Consider the following 11,808-nt stretch of genomic DNA (forward strand, 5'->3'; position numbering starts at 1 on the left):
GGAGAAGAGAGTGAAGGGGAATAGAGTGACACTCGGCGGTGTGCTTGGAATCCTTGAATCCTTGGACTTTGGAGCGTACTTTGGATATTTGGGGATCAAACTCCCTAAGTTTGAGCTATACTTCTTCTGTGTGCACATTGCTTGTAATCACTGAACTTGGTGTATTTGGGGATCTTGTTCGTTGAGGTAGATCATTCGGCCTAGTCACCTTTACTCTCACTGATTACCCTGCATTCGGTGACTATACTCTGTGGATGTTAACAAAGGGGTCCCCCCTTCCCTTACCTCTTGGTGGCCATGGCCGCGGAGGAGTAAGGGAAGGGGGCTCCCCCTTTCCCTTACCTCATGACGGCCACCACCACCAGATGTAAGGAGAGGGGGATTATAGGGATAAGGAGAAGGGGTTATAGGGAGGACGAGATGAACAAGTGGGGAGGAGAAGACGTTGATCAGGAGGGGAGGAGGAGGGAGGAAAATCTCTACCACTTAGGGTTGACTCGATCAAGAGGGACATTGATTAGGGGAGGAGGAGATGACCAAAAGGGGAAGAGGAGACACCAATCAAGAGGGACGTAGATCAGGGGAGGAAACATTGATTAGGAGGAGAAGACGAGAGGTCAATTAGGGAGTTAGGGAGTTAGAAGAGAGTCGGAAGCTTACCAAAAGAGAATGGAAATGAGAGAGAAGTGAAAGACATCGAGAATTAAAACAAGAGGGATTCTAATTTCTAAAGAGTTTGGGAGAAAATTTTCCCAGGAGACTCAAATTTGAACTTACAAAATAGAAGTGTGGGGCAATTTAAATTTGAAGTGCAAACAAAAAGTGCAGGGGGATTTAAGTTTCAATTACAAACAAAAAGAGCCAACATTCTCCCAAACAAAAAGAGCCGACATTCTTCCATCCAATTTCTCTTCATCTGTTCCTCACTGAGAACACACATGACATTCTCTTTCCCAAGATCTCTCTTTCCGACAATAGTACATGGGTAAGTTTTATTACTTACGGCATTCTTTCTTGTATTTTGTAGCAGTACGTCATCCCCTTCTACACTTCCATCTCCTTCTACGTCTCTCACCAATCCCACCTCCTTCCCACTGTCTCCCCTCCCTCCTCCGCCTGCCGCCGCCGCTTGCCCATCATCTTCCCTTCACGTGCCCATTGCTCATCCTTCCCTTGCCCTTTCTTCCACCCCTCTACGCTTCTATCCACCCTTCCACAGTGTGCTCATCGCCTGCCATTCCGTCGCACCATTTTGCCCGCCCGTCGCCTCTGCTATTCCGTCGCACTTCCATCCGCCCCCTCCACACTTTTGTCTACCCTTCTACCATGACCTACTCCGCGCTTCCATCTGCTCCCATTTGCATGTCCCTCCATGCTTCGTGGTCCACTGTCCGCCTTTTCGTCAGTCGTGAACCCTTGCACCTTCTGCCCATTGTGACGCCAAAAATTGATATTTTTTTATTTGGCATTAGTATTGTTTTCTTCTATGTTTGATAAGAGTTTGAGTATCAACTGATAGCCTAGCGGCTCTCACTTATTTCTATTTTCTAAGATATTATATGGGATTGAGAGGCTGAGTGGAATGGATCATTGTAATACCATGTGTATGAATGATAAATACCTTGGTATGGGGTGAGAGTTATTTGTGTATGGGATATTATGGGGTTTTTAGAAAATAGGAAGAGTGAGTCATATAAAGAGGTGGGCTCATGTCCATGTCTTCCAATAATATAAGAGAGATCACATGCCAAGCATGTGGAAGGCATGTGGAGGAGTGTGGAGTCAAGAGGAATCCTTCTAGAATTCCTATGTGGAATAAGGAGGATGTGGACATATGGAAAGGAGAGGGTCCCTATGGGCTCCATGTGGGGAGACTCTTGACTTTCTCAAAATTTTAAGAGTCTTGAGCATCTTTTGACGAGACACATGGCAAAAGTAGCCAAAAAGGACATGGATGGTGACATACGGGCTTATGTGATTGATGGGGAAAGGAATCTAGAGGTAGCAATTGCCTCCTCTCCCTTGTTCAACATCTCTTCCACCATTATGCCTCATGTTGCTGTAGCTCTAGTCTCCTCAAGCCTCTTCCATGAGCCTTCTCTCCCCATTGTAGATATTCTCTTATGTAGACTCTTGAGTCCATCTCTCTCTAGTTTATTCTCTCTCTATGAGTAGTCTTGGAGCTTCTTCTCCCTCTTGTATGTATGAAACCTCTTTTTCTCCCTTGTGTTTGTAGTATTTTGAGTGTATTTGAGTGGAGTCTTACTCTCATGGCAATGAAAGTCACTTCTTATCATTTTCCTTGAGTCTCCATTCCTATGTTCTTGTCTCTCTCTATTCAAGTCTCTAAAGTAGTTCTTGTTCGGCCGCTCACTATTCACACATGGTCCATCCATTTCCTGAGCCACCATGTAAGCTTCTTCCTCTCTTTTAGGCAAATTCTAGGGGTATTGGATCGTTGATAATTGTGGAGCCTTGAGGGAGTAGTTTGCTTAGGCGAAATTTGCATGGGCAGATGGCAGTTGATACATGGGGGGTTCACTCATAGTAAAGAAGACATGTCACCTGTGTGCAAGGACTTCTAGAAAACCCCCTATTTACGAATCTTGTGAGACTAATATACCCCTATATTTAAGCTTATATGATATGTACATGTAAGACTTATTATGTATCCCTTTCTTAAATGTAAGTTATACTAGAACATATAATAACTTCCTTTTTAAAAGTTGGAATTATCCTAAGTCATTCGAATTATCAAAATGGTCCACCACGTATTTCCATTGTGTGAGAGCACCCGGCACAAAGAGGGCTAGGTCAAATCTTTTCTAACAAAAGGGAACATGTCTTGCACTAGATTACCCTCTAGTTTCTATCTACCTGTAGATCAAACTGACCAGGCCCTAGATGGGGCAGCTGGTCAGTTAGCTTATGGCCTCAATAGGCTGCCTCTAGCCTCATATTCTCTCCCACCTCTGCATATATAAAGAATGATCTGGTAGGGAGAATCCCTCCAAAAACAAGAAGGAAGCCCACCGAAATTGTATCATGCTCATGTACCATTCTCTCCAAACTAAAGAAATATCTTGATGAACTGGGAAAACTATCCAATGCATGTGCAAGAGAAGGCTAAACAAGGAGTAGCAACCCATATTGTGATTAAAAGAAGTGGTTCAGTAGTATGATTTGGCATGCTAACAAAAGTAATAGTAACTTCTTTGCACATGCTCTCCTTTAAAATGGCAAGGTGATGAGTTATTGTGATACTAAGCTCCACACATGACCCTAGGTAGTGCAATTTCTGTCCTCTAGGGATCGATTCACAACATGGACTATTTGAAGAAGGGAAGGATTTTGATCCTAGCATGCCCTTGACTACTTCAAGCTTGGATTGAACTTCAGAATTCAAGAAAGGGTACTTAATATGAAGATGGCAATATTTGCTCGTGGTATTAGAGAATTACATGTAGACATATTGTGATGAAAATGTTCCAAATTAAAGATTAAACGATACACTAAAGGACAAGACAAAAAAAGAGGTAAGTGGAAAGCACACACTGTGCTTTTTAAGAAAATATGGGGAGTAGGTAAGTTAATTATTGTAAGATTTTCCCTATGTATATTCCAAGGTGATAAGATGAGGTGCAGGTAAGTTGACAATATATTTATATTTCAAGGTGAGATAAATTGGCGTCCTTATGTTATGTGTGTAATACACCAAGAAAACACCCATAGCTCATCCTTCTTGAAGGGAGAAACTTTAAGTTTGACGAGCTGCATCAGCATCAGGTAGTTTATGGACCAACTTCCAAACTCTGTTACCAGCCAATTCTTCTAACAATTCCTAGATACTCTTTAAATGTGACGCATATAAAGGTTTGTGCAACATAAGTTTGCATAGGTACTAAATATCAGCACTTGGAGTGTCAATATTCACTTGTCAGACAACCTTGAACATAGTTGGCTAGTCTACTGCAATAAAATGTCCTCTAAGCCTGAACAAAAGAATTCCATGCCATAGTGATATCGATGATTATGGGAAGGTGAACTCGTGGCTAGTGCACATTCGAATTTTGAACAAACACTGAGCAACACCATGATTGGATAAGGGCAGCTACAAGGAAGCATCAATGCTAATTCTAGTTTCTTAAAGGACTCGTGAATCCAGATCCTCAACCGAAGAGTCATACACATGGCTAGAGACATAAAGTCTACTCAGTGAATCATTGTGCAAGCATATGTGTCTCGCGGATTCACTTATTGATGGGAGAATTGGAACTACACAAAACACTAAAAGAGAGAGATATTTCTGCTTGAGAAACACTAGCATAATGATGAACACAAAGTAAGATTAATAACTCACCCAAGTAAAGCTGGAATGTTGGCTGTTGCATTCTTCCTCATAGCCTGAACAAGCTAATATAAAGATTGTTATGTACATAAAACAACATAACTTCTGTCTAACCTAGCTCAGCCACCTGGGTTTGCATTTCTGATGCATTGATCTGCACATATTTATGTTGTTGGTACATGCTGGAGGACTCTTATACCTGCCACTTTTTCTAGAATTTTTCACCATCAACAACCTGTTGACGGGATATTCATGAATTAGTAAAAAATAAGAAACTAAAAATGGGCTCTGTGTAAGTGTCGCGAATTGCCAGAGGGGGTAACTAATAATTTTTTCAAGGAAGTTCATTCCCAAGGCTGTGTTGGAAATGTACTCACCATAGTCCCTAGTCTAGGATGCCCTATGGTCATATGCTATGAGTGTGCCTAGATGTGTGCTTAGAGTCAATGCCTATGTAGGACATGGTGCGAGTTTGTGGTAGCACAGGTGTGCCATGTGACTCATCAGCTAGGTGTCACCAAGTTAGGTATGATTGAGATAATCTAGGGATTCCTGGTGGTGTGTGATGCAGAGGGGCTTGGCTTCTATTGCTACTGAGGTCATCTATGATGCCATCAATCCATGTAACTCTGCCTATATTATGGCCTTCACTTTCATAAATGCATTGTTACAGTTGTCCCATTGCCATTGTTCTACTTGCATTTCTCTTGCTCATGCTCCAATTTCTAACATGGTATCAGGATCTAGCAAAGCCTCTACAAGCCTAGTGCCTCGTGGCAACCTATCAATGCTTACTCCATGGCAATCGCCCTAGCTTCCATAGCTTCCTTGCTTAGTAGCCTAACGCTAGATTCCAAGAATCCATGAGATTCTTCATCTTCCGGGAGTAACTGTAAAATCCGGGGTCAGAAGTCAAAATTCTCAAGGGGGAAAGTGATCAAAATTTTCCTTGTTATTCACTCTTCCTTTTTGGCCATCTACTAATTTAGTGTCATCTAGCATCAATTCAAGTTGTCTTTGAGATGCTGTCTAGTTTGACCAAGTTTGACTTTGTTTATACTTGGATAATGAGCTTCATTGACTACAAGGATGTGGGTTATTTCATGTTAAATAGTGACACATTGATTCTTTCACTTCCTATAATGGTTTATGAAGGCTATTTGTACTTGGAAATTATGAAATTGCCTTACATTCATGTAATACCCTATGAGTCATATGATCTCTTTTGTACAAGAGTAGACACTGCCCTTGTTATATAACAAGTGGCAAGACCCTCTTTAGTCCATATGATTCACAAAAATTTTTAAAGGCTTACACACTCCAATAAGGTAATGCTTGTATTGCTAAATACGGACAAAATGCATTTAAGAATATGGAGAAGGACAAAGAGAAAAAGAATTACACAAGGAGCTACATCAATACTAATATGCTTGTGCTCTCGGAAACTATGAAGACCAAGAAAAAAGAACCAAAACAAGATGCTGCAAAGACCTCTATCAATGATGAATGGTATGGAATGAGGAGGCTTTCATCGAGGGGGGCATTGGTCCTAAATCTTTAAATTAGGATTGTGTGTGAGTCAATAAGGTGCTCTAGTCCATCCTAAAATGACATGTTTTCCAGTTTGAGTCAATCCTAAGTCAGTTGAGTGTGCTTGTAGACTTTCTAAAGCACTAAGGTATAAGACCCAAAAGCTAAGAGGACTACCTCATAGTGTGGGATCACATGTGTAACCACATAGTGTTGGTACCTTGTATGTTTTGTTGTGTACTAGGAGGAAACAAGTTACTAATCAACTCCCATAGTGTGGAGCTTGACATGTAAATGACTCCTAGACATAGGAACATTTGTTGAGGGGGGGTGTTGGAAATGTACTCACCATAGTCCCTGGTCTAGGATGCCATATGGTCATATGCTATGAGTGTTCCTAGATGTGTGCCTAGAGTTAGTGCCTATGTAGGACATGGTGTGAGTGTGCGGTAGCACAGGTGGTAGGTGTGTAAGGTGATTCATCATCTAGATGTCACCCAGTTAGGTATGATTGAGATAATCTAGGGATTCCTGCTGGTGTGTGTGATCGAGAGATTCAGGGGGCTTGGCTTCTATTGCTACTTAGGTCATCTATAATGCCATCAGTCCATGTAACTGTGCATATATTATGGCCTTTACTTTCATGAATACATTGCTACAGTTGTCCCATTACCATTGTTCTGCTTGCATTGCTCTTGCTCATGCTCCAATTTCTAATAGGCTGTGGATGTGTAGAGTTTCTCTTGGATTCTCGGTAGAGCTCAATTGAATATTTGCATGCTTGGGATGTGGTTGAGTACTTGAAAACAATGTATGTGAGTGTTGGGGGTAAAGGCCATGTGCGTGTCCCCATACATATACATGTAACCATCATTTATATAATGCAGATAGAGAAAGATAAAGTAGAGTTGGCTACCACCAATTTCTGTGTCGTGTCTACTCTCTCCCTCACCCTATTTTGTTGAGCTTCCACTGTCTCAATTGGTATTAGAGCTTTGTGGTGCTCACATCCGAGGGAGGAAGTATTGGACTTCCAAGAAGCTATTCTTGAACCATACGTGGAGCGAGTTTTTCGAACGAGTTTTAGAGCATGTTTTTCTAGCAACCACCCTACTGCTAAGACACTTAGTACTTCTCTCTCTCTCTCTCTCTCTCTCTCTGAGTAAATATTTCAGATCCCTCTCTCTCTCACTCTCTCTCTCCCACATTCATTTCTCCCTCATTCCATCTCTCCCTCCCATAGTGTATTGCAATACTCTCTCTGAAAAATTTAAAGATTTTTTTTAGATTCCTAAATATTTTTTGTGGATTTTTGAAAAGATTTCTCTTTCATTTTTATATAATTTTAAAGGAAAAATTTTGAGATTTTTTAAAGATTCTTTAAAGGATTTTAAATGCATTTTTTATTTTTCATTTTTAGATTTTTTTAAAATTGATAAATTTTTATTGGATTTTTTCATATTTCTAACAACAATTCTTTAAAGAATTTAATGAGGATTTTTTTGAGATTTTTGAAGAGATTTTTAAAGGTTTTTTTTTGAAAATTTTTGGAGAATGTTTTTGGAATTCTTTGAAAATTTTATGGCATTTCTTTAAAGATTTTTAAAAAATTATTTAAAATTTAATATGGTTTTTTAAAAAACCAAATTGACTTTCTTGGATTTTGTAATGAATTTTTATTGGATTTTTGTGGTTTTTTTTATAGATTTTTTTGGGGAGCTTAAAAGAGCTTAAATGACATTGGAGATTACATGCTAACATCATATTTTATTTAGGTACTCTATCTTCTATAGGCTACCATATTGGCCCCATCTCAAGATCAATCACTTGCTTGATCCCATGCACATCTTCAAGAATGTAGCATCTGGCATTTATGATCATAGGATTGGGAAGTGAGATTCCTTGGGCATAAGAGAGGATCTGCGGAACATAGGGAGGACGCCTGAATCTTGGCCACAAGAAAGACCAAATGGGCATGTATATTTACCCCGTGCACGATAAAGAAAGAGGTAGTGGTGGTGAAGCGGGCTATCACTTCATTTCACACTCCCACTGGATGCATGAGATGTTTGAAGGGTGCCTTCACAAAGAGTAAGAATAAAGGTATAGAGCAATTATATGGAATGAAATCTCTTGACTTGCACAAGATGCTCCAAGTAAGTGTATATATGACCAACGCTAATTTCCTTTTGCATCTAAATCTTCTACTAATATTACTATGGATCTAATATTACTAATCAACACATTGTCATATGTTCAGTTCATACTACCAACTAGCATTTCTCATTGTGCAAGGAAGGACGTGAAAGATTGTATTCACAAATTTGGGGAGCTTGTGAGGTATTTCTCACTATCTGCCATGTGATGGGTATTCATGGTTTGCAAGCTTTCCATATTGCTAATATTGCACTTTTTCCCCTTTCTAGGTATGAGCTCAAAAGAAATAGATCCAACCACGATTGACGATGCTCGTGTTATGTTAGTGGAAGTGGTTTGTTTAGTGGAGGAGACATTTCCACGTTTGATCCTCACAACCTAGCTGCATCTCATGGTGCATTTAGTGGATGTGATTGCTATACGAGGCACTATATATGCATGATGGATGTTCTTTCTTGAGCGCTTCATGAAGACCTTGAAGGGACTCATGAGGCAAAAATACAAGGCCCGAAGGTAGCATGGCAGAGGGTTGGTTGATACATGAGTCACTTGTACATATTTCTGAATTTCTTGTTTAAGTGGATAGCTCTCTTCCACGACTATGGAGCACTGAAGAAGACATCAGGATGACCTCTATTATGCCTGAGCAAAGTGATGGATAGTGAGATAATTAAAAACCTTAATCACTATTGTTGGCTTAATAGTGATGTGATGAAAAAATGGGTAACAAGATATGAGGATGCCAAGGAAAGCAGGCAAAGAGAGAGAGCACTCACCATCTAAGAGCACTTCCAAAGGATATGGATGTCAATTGGCTACATGATGAAATGGAGAGAGTAGAGAGAGACGAGGGGATGTGTATCACAAGGGAAGAATGGGAGTATGCTCAAGGATGCCTACCAAGGGTGGTTGTGTTTGATGTTTTGCATATGCTCTAAACTTTCTTTAATAATTTTGATTTCTTATTCAATTACTTTTGTCTTGGTGTAGTGTACTATGTTCAATGCCATATGGTGTGAGGGCATTCATTTTCAAACACAACGGATTGATGAAAAGAGAAACACGCAAGATTGCGGCATCATTCCTAGATTTGAGGGAAGCAATGGAGCCATGGATGAGTATTGTGGCATAATGCAAGAAATTTATAAGCTTGACTTTGGACACTTCTTTGTGTATGTTTTGGATGGCAAGTGGTTTAAGGATGTGGTGGAAAGAGGCACAAATGAAACAATTAGACACCATGCAAATGAATTTGTTGTTATTGACTCCACAAAGTTTTGGCAAAGCACAAAGGACACACTACTGTCGTAGCAATGTGAACAAATACTCTTTCACATATCTAACAATGCTCACTTATCGATGATAATTTCAATGCCATTTGGATTTATATGTTTGAATTTTTGAATGGTTGGTTGTCTTTCAGCCAATGCTGGACAATAACAGCTGGTGGTATGTCATCCCTATTGCACCACGTTCCAAAGCAATGTATAGAACATTTACTAATATGGAGCATATGGAGGATGATCATGGCAATGGAGGTGATGATGTTGGTGATACGGGAGAAGAGGTTGATCATGAGATAGAAGATACAAATGTTCAAGACGTTACCCATGAGGATGAGGCTGAAATCGATGAAGTGTTCTTTCATGAATACAGCAACACTTCAAGTGGGATGAATTTATTTGTAGATCTTGACATTCAGAATAGGGATCTTGAAGTAGATAGTTTGGCAAGGGTAGATCTCATTGAGGATGAGATCGAACCCTAGCCCCCATTGTACATTGTACCTCATTTTATAATTCTAATTTATTTGGAATTTGCATCACTATTCAATAAATTGACTCATTCTCCTCAATTATTTTATATGTTGTCTCCCTCTCCTCAAACTCCCTTGTATATTGTGATTATGGCAAAATGATGTACATAATTTTTATTTTATAGAATAAGGTATTTCTGCCATTTCTTAATAGAGAGGAATAGTATAGCCTCCCAAATTTGAAATGGGACTCTTTTTCCATGGGTATGGAAGTGTTTATACTCGCGTTTATAAAACAATGTATCTGTGAGTATAAACGCAATATATAATTGAGCTTATAAATGTGGTATATAACTGGGGATATAAATGCCCCCGTAAGTCTACTTCTCCAACCGTGCCTATAGCTGGGCCTGTCATTTTTCATGGTTAAGATTTGTGGTTATGGGGACATTGTGTTGTTGTGAATGGGGATCTTGAAGTAAATAGTTGGCAAGGGTAGATCTCATTGAGGCTGAGATCGAATCCTAGCCCCTCATTGTATCCTTCTAAATTCTTTCAAATTTTTAAAACTATTCAATAAATTGTCTCATTCTCCTCAACTATTTTATATGTTGTCTCATTCTCTTCAACTCACTTGATTTGTGTTTACGTGATTTTGGCAAAATGATATACATAATTGATATTTTTATTAAAAAATATATTTTAGACATTGCTTGACAGAGAGGAATAATGTTTAGCCTCCCAAATATGAAAGAGGGCTCTTGGATATACGTGCGTTTATTGTCCTGGTTATAAACCAATTTATCAGCGTATATAAATGCGCAAAACAGTCAAGCTGATAAATGCGCTCTATAATCGCACTAATAAACATGTCCATAATTCTTCTATTACAAGTGCACAGATAGCTGGGCTCGTCATTTTTCGCAGCTAAAAAGCACAATTATGGAGGCATTGTGTTGTGTGGGTTGCACACTAGTATGTATGATGCATAAACATATACATACACTCCATGTAGATAAAGACAAACTCCCCCCTTGAGTTGCCTAACTAGTCACCTTGCGACTCAGGGTTGAGTGTATCTCTTAAACTCAAATGCCCCATTTACTTTTCTAAACACCGCAAGTCCCCCCTGCCTTATTTTTAAAGATTACCCCCCAACTTGGGTGTGTGTGTGTGTGTAAAGATATATGTATGTATATATATAACCACTCGCACTCGCACATGTACATTATTTGTATATTGCGCATATAAACATATGAATACTCGTAGATATATTAATACATACATGTATTTGAATAGTGATGTTGATAAAGAGGTAGACAATGTACCCAAACATGCTACGAGAATCATGCATTGTGTCAATGTCCTACTTGTGCATCCTTTTCAATTCCTTCATACGCTTCTCTCTCTTGGTACCAAGATAATTATAGTAACCCTTTCCAATTTGAGGGAAAGTGTCAAGAATTACGATTTAATGGCATGATCTTGTGCAAGGTAAAGCTCCATCATCCTACTCACATGTTTTCTCTCAAATTGGTCATCATGGCTAATTATTGTATGAGCATTTTGGTAATTAAGGTACAAGGCTTTATGTATCCCTCCATACACTTCAACTTGATTGATGGGAGAACCAAAGAAAGTCTAGCCTTCAGACCTTCTAGATTCATGAGGCAACATGAATGGAGAGTGTTTGCTACAACGGAATCGTTTCGATGTGTAGGTTTACACTATGATAATGTAACCGATGTTGGCTCGATCCATCTTTTCTATAGCTTAATTGCATTTAAACAAAGCAAAAGAATTCAAGTTAGATGTGGCCACTTAGATTGGAAAACCACATTGGTATCATGGCATCCTGCAAGCTTCATATAAAAGGGCAAGAGTTTCATAATATTGCATGTTGGATTTTGAATACATTACTACAAAATACAATACTGTTGATGGCTAGTAGGCCTTCCACGTGTGCTACGGGCAACAAAGATCCTTTATACTCTTAGCCCTATTGGATTTGATTGAC

At 39.4% G+C, this 11,808-nt stretch overlaps 1 pseudogene; it reads left to right on the top strand.

Annotated features, from left to right (window-relative positions):
• Positions 1–9,145: 9,145 nt before the first annotated feature.
• Positions 9,146–9,803, top strand: LOC147899963 (uncharacterized; annotated as a pseudogene).
• The last annotated feature ends 2,005 nt before the right edge of the window (positions 9,804–11,808 follow it).

The sequence above is a fragment of the Dipteris shenzhenensis genome, chromosome 7, assembly GCF_047967505.1.
Source record: "Dipteris shenzhenensis isolate YYH24624 ecotype China chromosome 7, Dip_SZ_1.0, whole genome shotgun sequence".
Classification (NCBI taxonomy): domain Eukaryota; kingdom Viridiplantae; phylum Streptophyta; class Polypodiopsida; order Gleicheniales; family Dipteridaceae; genus Dipteris; species Dipteris shenzhenensis.